This window comes from Streptopelia decaocto (assembly GCF_964273445.1).
Source record: "Streptopelia decaocto genome assembly, chromosome: 4".
Taxonomy (NCBI): domain Eukaryota; kingdom Metazoa; phylum Chordata; class Aves; order Columbiformes; family Columbidae; genus Streptopelia; species Streptopelia decaocto.
Window position 1 is genome coordinate 75041786 of NC_138658.1, and position 10473 is coordinate 75052258.

Below are 10473 nucleotides of genomic sequence, written 5' to 3' on the forward strand. Positions count from 1 at the left end.
CCCTTCCTGGGAAGAACCCATGAACCACAGATTTGTGAATGAAATGCAAAGTGAGTGATAAAAGTCCAGAGGGTGTAACCCACAAGCTGGGAAGAAAGATCTGCTTGTGCAGCACACCTGAGAAGACTGCCAAGAGCTGCGAGCCAGACATCATCAGCATAAATAAAGGGTATTATTGCCTGGAAGTTCTCTTTCTGGGAGGGCTGTGGGGTTTTTGGCACTACAGAAAATGTCCCAAGGATGGACAGAAATAGCTCAGGTCTCATGTCCTTCTACACGCACAAATTTGTTTGGGAAGGGAAGTCTTGCAAACTAATCAGGAGAGCTCATGGTGGGCACAAGGGAAGGTGGCCTGGACACTATATTAAGCTGTACTTCTGGGTTTCACAGTTTCACAGTATGTTTGGGATTGGAAGGGACCTCAGAAGATCATCTAGTCCAATCCCCCTGCTGGAGCAGGAACGCCCAGGTGAGGTCGCACAGGAACATGTCCAGGCAGGTTTTGAATGTCTCCAGAGAAGGAGACTCCACAACCCCCCTGGGCAGCCTGTTCCAGTGCTCTGTCACCCTTACTGAGAAGAAGTTTTTTCTCAGATTTAAGTGGAACCTCTTGTGTTCCAGCTTGATGCCATTACCCCTTGTCCTATCGTTGTTTGCCACCGAGAAGAGCCTGGCTCCATCCTCGTGGCACTCACCCTTTATATATTTATAAACATTAATAAGGTCACCCCTCAGTCTCCTCTTCTCCAAACTAAAGAGACCCAGCTCCCTCAGCCTTTCTTCATAAGAGAGGTGCTCCACTCCCTTAATCATCTTTGTTGCCTTATGCTGGACTCTCTCCAGCAGTTCCCTGTCCTTCTTGAACTGAGGGGCCACAACTGGACACAATATTCCAGGTGTGGTCTCACCAGGGCAGAGTAGAGGGGCAGGAGAACCTCTCTGACCTACTGACCACCCCCCTTGTAATACACCCCAGGATGCCATTGGCTTCCTGGCCACAAGGGCCCAGTGCTGGCTCATGGTCACCCTGCTGTCCACCAGGACCCCCAGGTCCCTTTCCCCTACACTGCTCTCTAATATGTAATTTCCCAACCTATACTGGAACCTGGGGTTGTTCCTGCCCAGATGCAGGACTCTACACTTGCCCTTGTTAAATTTCATTAGGTTATTCCCCGCCCAACTCTCCAGCCTGTCCAGGTCTCTGGATGGCAGCACAGCCCTCTGGCGTGTCAGCCACTCCTCCCAGCTTAGTGCCATCAGCAAACTTGCTGATAGTGCACTCTATTCCCTCGTCTAAATCATTAATGAATATATTGAATAATATTGGCCCCAGTACTGACCCCTGAGGCACTGCACTAGATAACTGGCCTCCAACTAGACTCCGCACTCCGTTTGGGGTGTCTGAAGTCTTGTCAGTGGGGTCTTTGGATGGATTGATCCTTTTTTCTGCCAAGAAAAATAATGACTTCATACCATTAAGTGATTGTCTTCTAGATTCCTATTGACCAACATAGTGTCCCATTCCTAGAACTGCCAGGCGAGATGAGGATCAAGCCTCACATGAAGGTCTTTTTTAGGAAAATAAAGATGCCTGGAGAAGAGAGCAGGAGAGGAGATGAAAAACAGACAGCATTCAATACCCCTCCATACTCCCCAAACACCACATTCTTGACATTCAGTATTAAAAGGCTTTGCCTTTTACCTTTCTCACGCAACGTTTTCCATCCTCAGATTTAAAAATGCTGGTAAAAGTGCCATTATCCACTCGAAGGCAGCAATTTTCCAGTGCAAAGCCATCTGATACAAGCCACAGGGCTGTGCTTCCCAATTTGCCCACTCTTGCTAAAATTCGGAGTTGGCATTAGGAGCAAAAAGCCTCATTGCATGTCCCAAGTTTGGCACGTGCTCGTATCTCTTGGGGGATCCATTCACACACTTGACATCTAACAGGACGCTGGTAAGTTAAAACCTAACTCAAAAGCAAACACAAAATAAGTAGCATAGAAACAGGTGTTTTTTCCAGTTTTCTAACCCAAGAATTGTTATCATTAGGACACCTGAGCACTGATTTTGGCTCCTGCTCTGGGTGACACACGACAGCAGAGCCACTTATGTTTCCCTAAGCAGTAAATTAAGTACAGTTTGGAAATACCTGTGTTAAATAATTACAACAGCCCAGCTGACTTTTCCATCCTCTACACTGTGTGTTTACTAGAGAGAGACGAATCCATTTTTTACCTGCAAAGCAGACAAGGCAAACTCACCATGAAGGGCTCAGATATAACGCTCTGTTATCTTTCCACCCGTACGTAATACGGAATTTCCATGATTCATTCACCCACTTGAGGAACACTTGAATAGTCAAACAAAAACATACATTCCCAGGAGAAAAAGCCAAACCACATCCGGTGCAGGAGAGAGAAAACTTTCTGACATAAATACAAGATCCCGCTACAAGTTTTCTCCAAAGCAAGACTTGCTGAGCATAAACACAATGGGAAAGGGCAAAGATCAAACGCTATCACTTCTCGTTAATGTTTTTTCCCCTTTCTCTCACAATCCCCTGATGATAAGTCAATAAAAGGTTTTACCAGACTACAAAGGGAATCTGAAAGCCCAGCAGCCTCCCTTTGAAAGTATATTCAGGCTCCAGGCGGCTTCAAAAGTCACTTTAGAGAGTCTGCCCTTTGCTAAAAAGCCTTGTGACCTCCCGGTCATTCCAGCGTAGCTGCAGTAATTCATATGAATGAGTAATATATGACGTTTGCTATTGAGTCATCATTTGACAAGCTAAGTGACAAGGGAGATCTATCACAACTGTTTCCCTTTGATGATAAACCATCCAGCTCACCTTTATGGTTAGAAATAAAATAAGACCAGGTGAGAACTACTGAAGGTGATTTCCAGAATGATGCAGCTCAAAGAATAGTTAATTTTAATATCCTGATAGCTATAGTCTTGAACACTTTCCTACGTGGATTCCTGGAAGGATATAGCTGCTGAGAAAAGTATCCAATCTCAACAATGGAAAAAACGAATATATGTGTGGAAGATCCATTGCAATCCTGGAGCACTGGAACAGGCTCCCCAGGGAGGTGTCACAGCCCCAAACCCGACAGTGCTCAAGAACAGACTGGACAACACCCTCAGACACACGGTGTGACCTGTGGGGTGTCTTGTGCAGGGACAGGAGTTGGACTCCATGATCCTCGTGGGTCCCTTCACACTCAGGACATTCTACGATTCTGTGATTCTATAAATTGTTATAGCGAACGTGCACCCGGAATGACTGAAACATATCGTTATTTCTATCTTGTATCTGCCAAGCTTCGAGTCCAAAATACGTATTCCTACCACAACATTCTGCTAAATTTAAAAAACATTGTTCCATTTCTGTGATTTATCATAGCTGAGGTATCCCTTTGGTTTCACTTGCTTTAGGAAAACTGGAAATACTTTCCGTCATGCACACACAGACACATCTGCCAGGGGCTGTCCCGTCCTACAGCTGCGATATCTCCAAATGCCTCATTGTCCGCAACATCTGGCTCATTTGGGAAGGAGCTCTGACAACTTCTCTGCCTTACATCAGCTGCATAAGTGCTGCGAGACTCCCTGGGATAGATGGGGACAACAACCTGAGTTGGTACAGCCAAGGCTGCTGTCTGTCCATACTGGTGACAAATCCTTCCCGGACCTTCAGTCCCCACCATCGCCAGGTGAGCAAGGCTGGTAGTACAAAGATCACAGCTTTTATTACACACTTGTTTCCTTTGCACCCTGCTACATCGCTCAGAAATCCTGGAGAAAGTCATCTTCAGGGGACAACAGGGAGGACGGCAGTAGCCCAGCCACACCACAGGGCAGATGCCTTTGAAAATAGGTGAAAAAAGTCAAAAAGAGGCAGAAAAATGGGCTGGCAAAGAACATCAGAACCACTGCCCTGAGTGAGAACAAAGAGCTTTCTAGGTCAGTGTGCTGCCTCCACAAGTGGAAGAACAAGATTTACCCCCCTCAGCTCCCAGTTATTTTCTGCTCAGGGACTTTGTGAGATAGACATGGTTTCTCTCTATTCAGTAACCTTCTTTGGATTTTGTTTTCATGAGTTTCATAGTGATGATCCCAACACCCTGCAGTAAGGAGTTCCACCAAGGAAACGTATCAGTGACACTTTCTTTGGTTTGCTTGGAGCTTGCTCCATTTCATCATAGAATCATCACAGAACATCCTGAGTTGGAAGGGACCCACAAGGATCATCGAGTCCAACTCCTGTCCCTGCACAGGACACCCCACGGTTCACATCGTGTGTCTGAGGGTGTTGTCCAGTCTGTTCTTGAACACTGTCAGGCTTGGGGCTGTGACACCTCCCTGGGAGCCTGTTCCAGCATCCACCACCATCTGTGTGAAGAACCTTTTCCTAATGTCCAACCTTGATGGCCTATTTGATGCCCCCATGTTCTTATGTTGGAAGAGAGTGAACAGCTGACTTGTTTGCAAGTATCTCACTATTTTGTACAGCTCTAACATACCCTCTTCAGTTATCCCAGGCAAGTCCTGGCTCACCTTGTGTGCTTTCTTATGAAAGCAGTGATGGACCTTTACCCCACTTTGACGCCAGTTCAGCATAGGTTCTGTGAAACTGCAATCACTTAAACTATTCTGAACACGAAGAATTCAGGAAATGAAAATCTGGCAGGTACAAAGGGACAGGACTGAATATGGAAATGTGGGAGGAGGCTTCGGCGCAGCTCCTGCCTTATCTCCCAGCAGGTAACCGAGAAAGCGCAAGCGGTGGCAAATGCAGCGAGAACAGTGGAAAAACGAAAACGACGCCAAAACACAAACGAGTCCTAGGAGTCTCGTTTTCCATCCCTAACGCTGGCCAGGTGACAGCAGTACTTCCAGCCAATATCTCACTGTTTCAGATGTTGCCCCTCAAAGTGAATGATCCTGAGGGTTCTCCTGCCCCCGCCACCGTTTCCATCCCCATCTCGGCAGCCCCTGCATCCCGTCCTGTGCCCGCAGGTGTCCGCTTGCAGACTGCAGCCGTTCTCACTGACCAAAACAACCCTTTTGTTCCCGTCCGTCCCGCTGTCTGTCCGTGCCTGTCTCTCAGCTCCTGACGATGCTGAGTTCACCAGCCAGCCAGTACAGAGGCCTCCTTTGTGTTCCACACGCGTGTACGCTGCCAAGTGCTCTGAGCTACCCTGGTACCGCGTCTCCTAAAAATAGATTGCCCCATAGATGGCCTGCAGTCTTTAAAAGCCGTGGGTCTTCAAGATAAGCCCCTCGTATAACCTGTGCAAAATGAGAAGTGAAGGCACTCCTGGGGTGAAGAGTAAAGCTCGGAAGAAATAGGCCAAGTATAATAGAGAACACAGCCTCACTACACCCACAAGCAGCAGAAGAAACTAGTGCCAAGGGGCCCAGGGAGAAAGTATTATGTATAACCAGCACACAGACGTAATACGACAACTGCTGAGCCACAAGGTTTTGTTTCTTTACAACCAGCCTCTGAGTTCTGTGCATGAAGGTACAGCACTGCTAGCAAAAATAATCCAAAAGAATAACGATCTAAATGATCTGAAAAAAACACTCAAATTTATCTCCTTCTTTACATAAGGGTACGTATTTTGGGTATGAAATACATCCAGATAGCATTTCGCCCATCCGCAACTTGCAACACACTCATTTACTCTTTCACATTTTATTTTAATAACAGGGGAGTCAGGCAAGCTCGACTGACGGGCTGGTTCCCAGGGAAACCTGGGCAACTTATTTCTCTTAAATAGCAGGCACAACTGTTCCCCGTGTTAAAACGTGCAGCCTGCTGTGACATTCACATCTCCAGGATTTAATCGCAGAAGGACAGAATGCTTTTGCCCGGCTCTGAGGTGGGGAAGGAAAAAGGTAGCAGCACAATTCAGGTGACAGGCACAGCAGGAACCTGGCACCCAAATCACTTTTGTGGAAACAGGTCCCTTGGCCTCATCCCCAAAGGAAGGGCAAAACAAGACTTCAAAAACAAAAACTGGTAAAATTAGCCAGTGTTCCTGGGAGAGAAATGGAAGAAGGGAATTGGTAATAGCAAGCGATCAAAATCTGTCACAATGTTGGGCTGGCTGCCTGGTGTTTTGGGGACACATGAAGAACATAAGAAACAGCCACACAGCTCTCCCCAGGGTCTGTCCAGCTCAGCAAGCTGCTTTGGTAGGTACACATAAAAGGGAAAGGGTCTTGAAAAAGAAATTGGAAGATGAAGCTGAGTGTCCTCATACAGTGCTCTCTGGTAACACTCGAGGCATCTCAAGACCTGAGATTACCCCCTCAGACAGCTGTGAAGAACATGGAATCACAGAGTAGTTTGGGTTGGAAGGGACCTTCAAGCTCCCCCAGTGCCACCCCTGCCATGAGCAGGGACATCTTCACCAGCTCAGGTTGCTCAGAGCCCCGTCCAGCCTGGCCTGGGATGTCTCCAGGGATGGTTCATCCACCACCTCTCTGCCCAACCTGGGCCAGGCTCTCACCACCTTCAGGGCCAACTATTTCTTCCTCATGTCCAGCCTGAATCTCCCTCCTTGAGTTTAAAACCATCATCCCTTGTCCTGTCACTACAGGCCCTGCTCAAAAGTGTGTCCCCATCTTTCTTATTGGCCCCTTTTAAGTCCAGAAAGGCCACACTAAGGTCTCCCCGGAGCTTCTCTTCTCCAGCTGAACACCCCAGCTCTCTCAGCCTGTCCTCCCAGCAGAGCTGTTCCAGCCTCGGGTCATTCCTGTGGCTCCTCTGGCCCCTCTCCAGCAGGTCCATGTGTGTCCTGTGCTGAGGACCCAGAGCTGGACCAGCACTGCAGGGGGGTCTCAGCAGAGCGGAGCAGAGGGGCAGAATCCCCTCCCTCCACCTGCTGCCCACGGGGCTGGGGATGCAGCCCAGGACACGATTTGGCTTCCGGGCTGCAAGCGCCATGTTCCTGCTGCACGTGCCAACGATGCCGTTCCCAGCTCCATGATCATATGCCGTGAGGTGCAGTGGCTTTGGTGGCTAAAGCTCATTCTGCTTCCTACTTTTTCAAGTTAACTAGATGAAATAAATAGATAAAACCAGTGGCCAGGAACAGGCACTCAAGGGTGGGTCAAACACATATGATACTTCTCCCCAAAACTCTCCCTGCCTCCTTTATTTTCAGCTCAGGCGATATCTTGTGCCTGATGAGATGTTTATGCTTAGTAAATCCCAGCAGATCTCTCATCCATGTACTTGCCCATTTACCTCTTGAACCTTCTTGTATTCACAATATCCTTCAGCAAGAAGTGTAAGGCTCAGCTACCCATTCGATGAGGACCCGTCTCCATTGGTTTGTTTGGAACCTGTACCCCACTAATTTAATTTGCTGACTCCTCATTCTTGTTCTGGCCGAGACACTGGACAGCCGTTCCCTCACCACCCTGTCCCTGGCACACGGAATTTGCCACATCTCTCCAATGTGCTCCTTCAGTATCTAGGACCATATCCTGCTTTCACTTATCTCCTCTGAGCCAATATTCAAGCGGCTTTTAAGTGAGCAGGTAACAATTTGGCCTTGGAACAATTTTTCCACACACGCAATTTTTTTGTTAAAAAGAAAAAATATTTAAACACGTTATTTTTTTTCCCTCAGATGCTTTACAATTTGCATGCCAGAGTTTCCAGGTACCCGATGTCCTGTAACCGAGACACTGAGCAAACAGCAGCAAACACGATCCCCGGCCTTTGTTCTGCCAGCTGGAAACCGCAGGTCGCTCTGCACCCGGACACCACCACGGACCAGAGCCTTGGAAGGAGATGATGCAAAACCCTCCTTTCATCAGACAGACTGAAAAGGGGGCTTCTATTTTTATTTTTTTTTTTACTGAATTGGTGGGTTTTTTTGTTCACCTTTTCTATGAGAAGGTGTCTGTCCATGCAAGTGACTCAGCTCAACAAACAGCACTGGTGATTCATTACTCCTGAATGTGCCAGTGACCTGCGTGGTGCTGGTCTCATCCCCACCAGGAAACAACCTTAATAAATGACACCAGCAGTGTCATCTAAGTGGTGCCCAGCATGGTGGAAACTGGGCTGTAACACAAACTGCGCAGTGAATTCACTCCAGCGACAGAATTAAAACCATTCCCCTGAACTTTCCATGAATACACATGAAAATAAAAGGTTAGCAGAAGGAAATGAAATGGGCCAACCATCAAAGGTAAAAGATGATCCTTTGTGGAATTACTTGCTCGCACATCCCAGATCACCCGTCTCAATTCAGCTCCAACTGGAAACTTCTTATCAGGTCATTAAAAAAAATCGAAATAGGGTACAAGGCAGTTTTCTAATGTAGTCTGAGAAATGGTGACAGCATATGAAAAAATCATTGCTCTTCTCTGTGCTCAGGTCAAATATCCGAATACCCAGCAGCTCTCCAAGTCTCGATGTTTTGGGTTGGTCTGAAAATTGCAGGTAAATTCCACATAAACAGAGAAAACTTGTCTCAAATAAAATAACTGTGATCCTATACAAACATAAATCATCAAAAGAACGCTTTTCTTGAAGAAACAAGCACGTTAATCCCAGTTGTCCTCCCAGTTGCGATTGCCACCATATTTCAACTCTACTGTGTTATCCCTGCTACAGAGACATTGTACAAACCACTCAACATACCCGACATGGAAAGGTGCTTCATACATGTACAATTTTTTCCCATTCCTGTCCAGATAATGAAATTAATCACATTAGACTCCATCTCACAGCTACAGCCCGGCCTATGGACCAGAAGACCACAGCCCAGCACAATCCTATCCAAACACTGTCAGGTTTTCTTATCTCCCAGCATCCGCTTTCCCCATATCAGTGTTTTTGCAGTTGCACAAGGCAGTGTGATATACATGAGAAAAATGCCATCTAAATGCAAAAACAGATGTAACTTTAAACTTTCTTTTAGCTTAAAGACCCCCAAAATCTAGCAGAGGATCAGCTCCCTATTGTGCATATTTCAGCCTACAAACCACGGTCCTGCTCGTCTTAGTTACCTTCTGCTGAAACTTGCTGGTGGAGTAGGTGGATCGAAGCTGAAGGTCCCTTTAAATCCTTTGTTGTGCTTGTACAAGTGGAAAACAGCTCCTATTAAAAAAAATCTCCTCTGTTTGCCAAGCCGTGTGTAGAGATTATGAATCACTAAATGGCAGCCACGTGTCAGCAAAAGTAGCAGGAAGTGTCTTGCGTTTGACCTTTATTTATAGTAGCAGGAGCACTTTGTACATATAGTTACAATGATCTAATTATCCTTGCTCACCAAGAAAGATCAGATCAATCGCCTGCATAATATATTTTTTCCATTAAAAATATATATATATAATATCTGGCTAATAGTTATCGGTCTGGAGGAACTGTGAGAAAGCTCATTCTGTATGTTTGGAAGGCAGAGGACTTGTTTGGAGCTTTTCCTCTGGGATCCTGGTGGAATGGGGGACTTGACATCAAGACCGCTTGCCAAGCCTGTTGACTGATTTTTCGGCACACCTCTCTTGTTCAATAGACACCCTTGTTTCACAGAACCGAGCGGTGATGCTTCCAAGTTTGGGAAGCAATAAAGTCCTGAACCCCCTCCTCACTGTACACATGTAATTTGAAACATATGCTTATTTTTTAGTAAATCCTACACATTGGAGAGTGTTGCTGAATCAAGACAAAGCACCTCTGGGCTGCTATCCCAAGCCTGGAGATGTGTTTGAATTACACAAGGGTGTAAGCACCATGCCTGGTTTTTTCTTGTATGTAAAAGAGCATTTTGGTACCTTTTCAGATTAAGAGCCAAGTCTAGCAGACGTGGTGAGATAAATCAATGGCTCATTGCCCTTAGAAGGGGGTTCTTTATTTCCCCCCGTCCTCTTTGCCTCTGGACAATGAGATGGTGTTCTACCATATCTCCAAAGGGTCTGCTGCAGTGGAGGGGGGAGACCTGCATGGCCATGGGCAAGGGTGAAGGTGAGAAACAAGGCTGAGATGATCTCCATAAGGTCCACACAGCCTAAGCAATAGCCATTTTTAACAGTGTAGACATCTGAGAGATGCACATTGGGTCCCACAACAGGGTAGGTGAGACATGCATGTTGGGACAAGTTAGGAGCACCCCAGAACCTCCAGCCATATGACAGAAAAGGGATCTGTTGCCCAGAAGGGATCCCATGAGCACAGATTCCTGCTAATAACAGAGCCACAGTGCCACTGCCTCCTTCCCACTTTGGGCCTAGTGATCAAGGCGACCTCTCGTGTCTGGCATATGGAAGAGAGCAGGAGGGCAACTAGGGTGATGTATAGGAAAGGAAAGTGATGTAGGGTCTTGAAGGATAATGGTTCATCCCTCAGGCTCCCCAGATCCTCACACTGATGAGAAGGGGCAGCGATCACCTTGTGCCTCTAGCCTGAGCCAACAGAGCCAAGACTGAGCCAGGCTTTGG

General features: G+C 46.8%; 1 protein-coding gene across 1 annotated transcript in view; it reads right to left on the bottom strand.

The window, feature by feature from the left end:
* Window positions 1-9061, bottom strand: part of SMOX (spermine oxidase) — a 70958-nt gene extending 61897 nt beyond the window's left edge. Inside the window, exon 1 of the mRNA XM_082050221.1 lies at window positions 9046-9061. The gene's annotated coding sequence lies outside the window, so the exon portion shown is untranslated. The remainder of the gene's footprint in view (window positions 1-9045) is intronic.
* Window positions 9062-10473: the final 1412 nt, after the last annotated feature.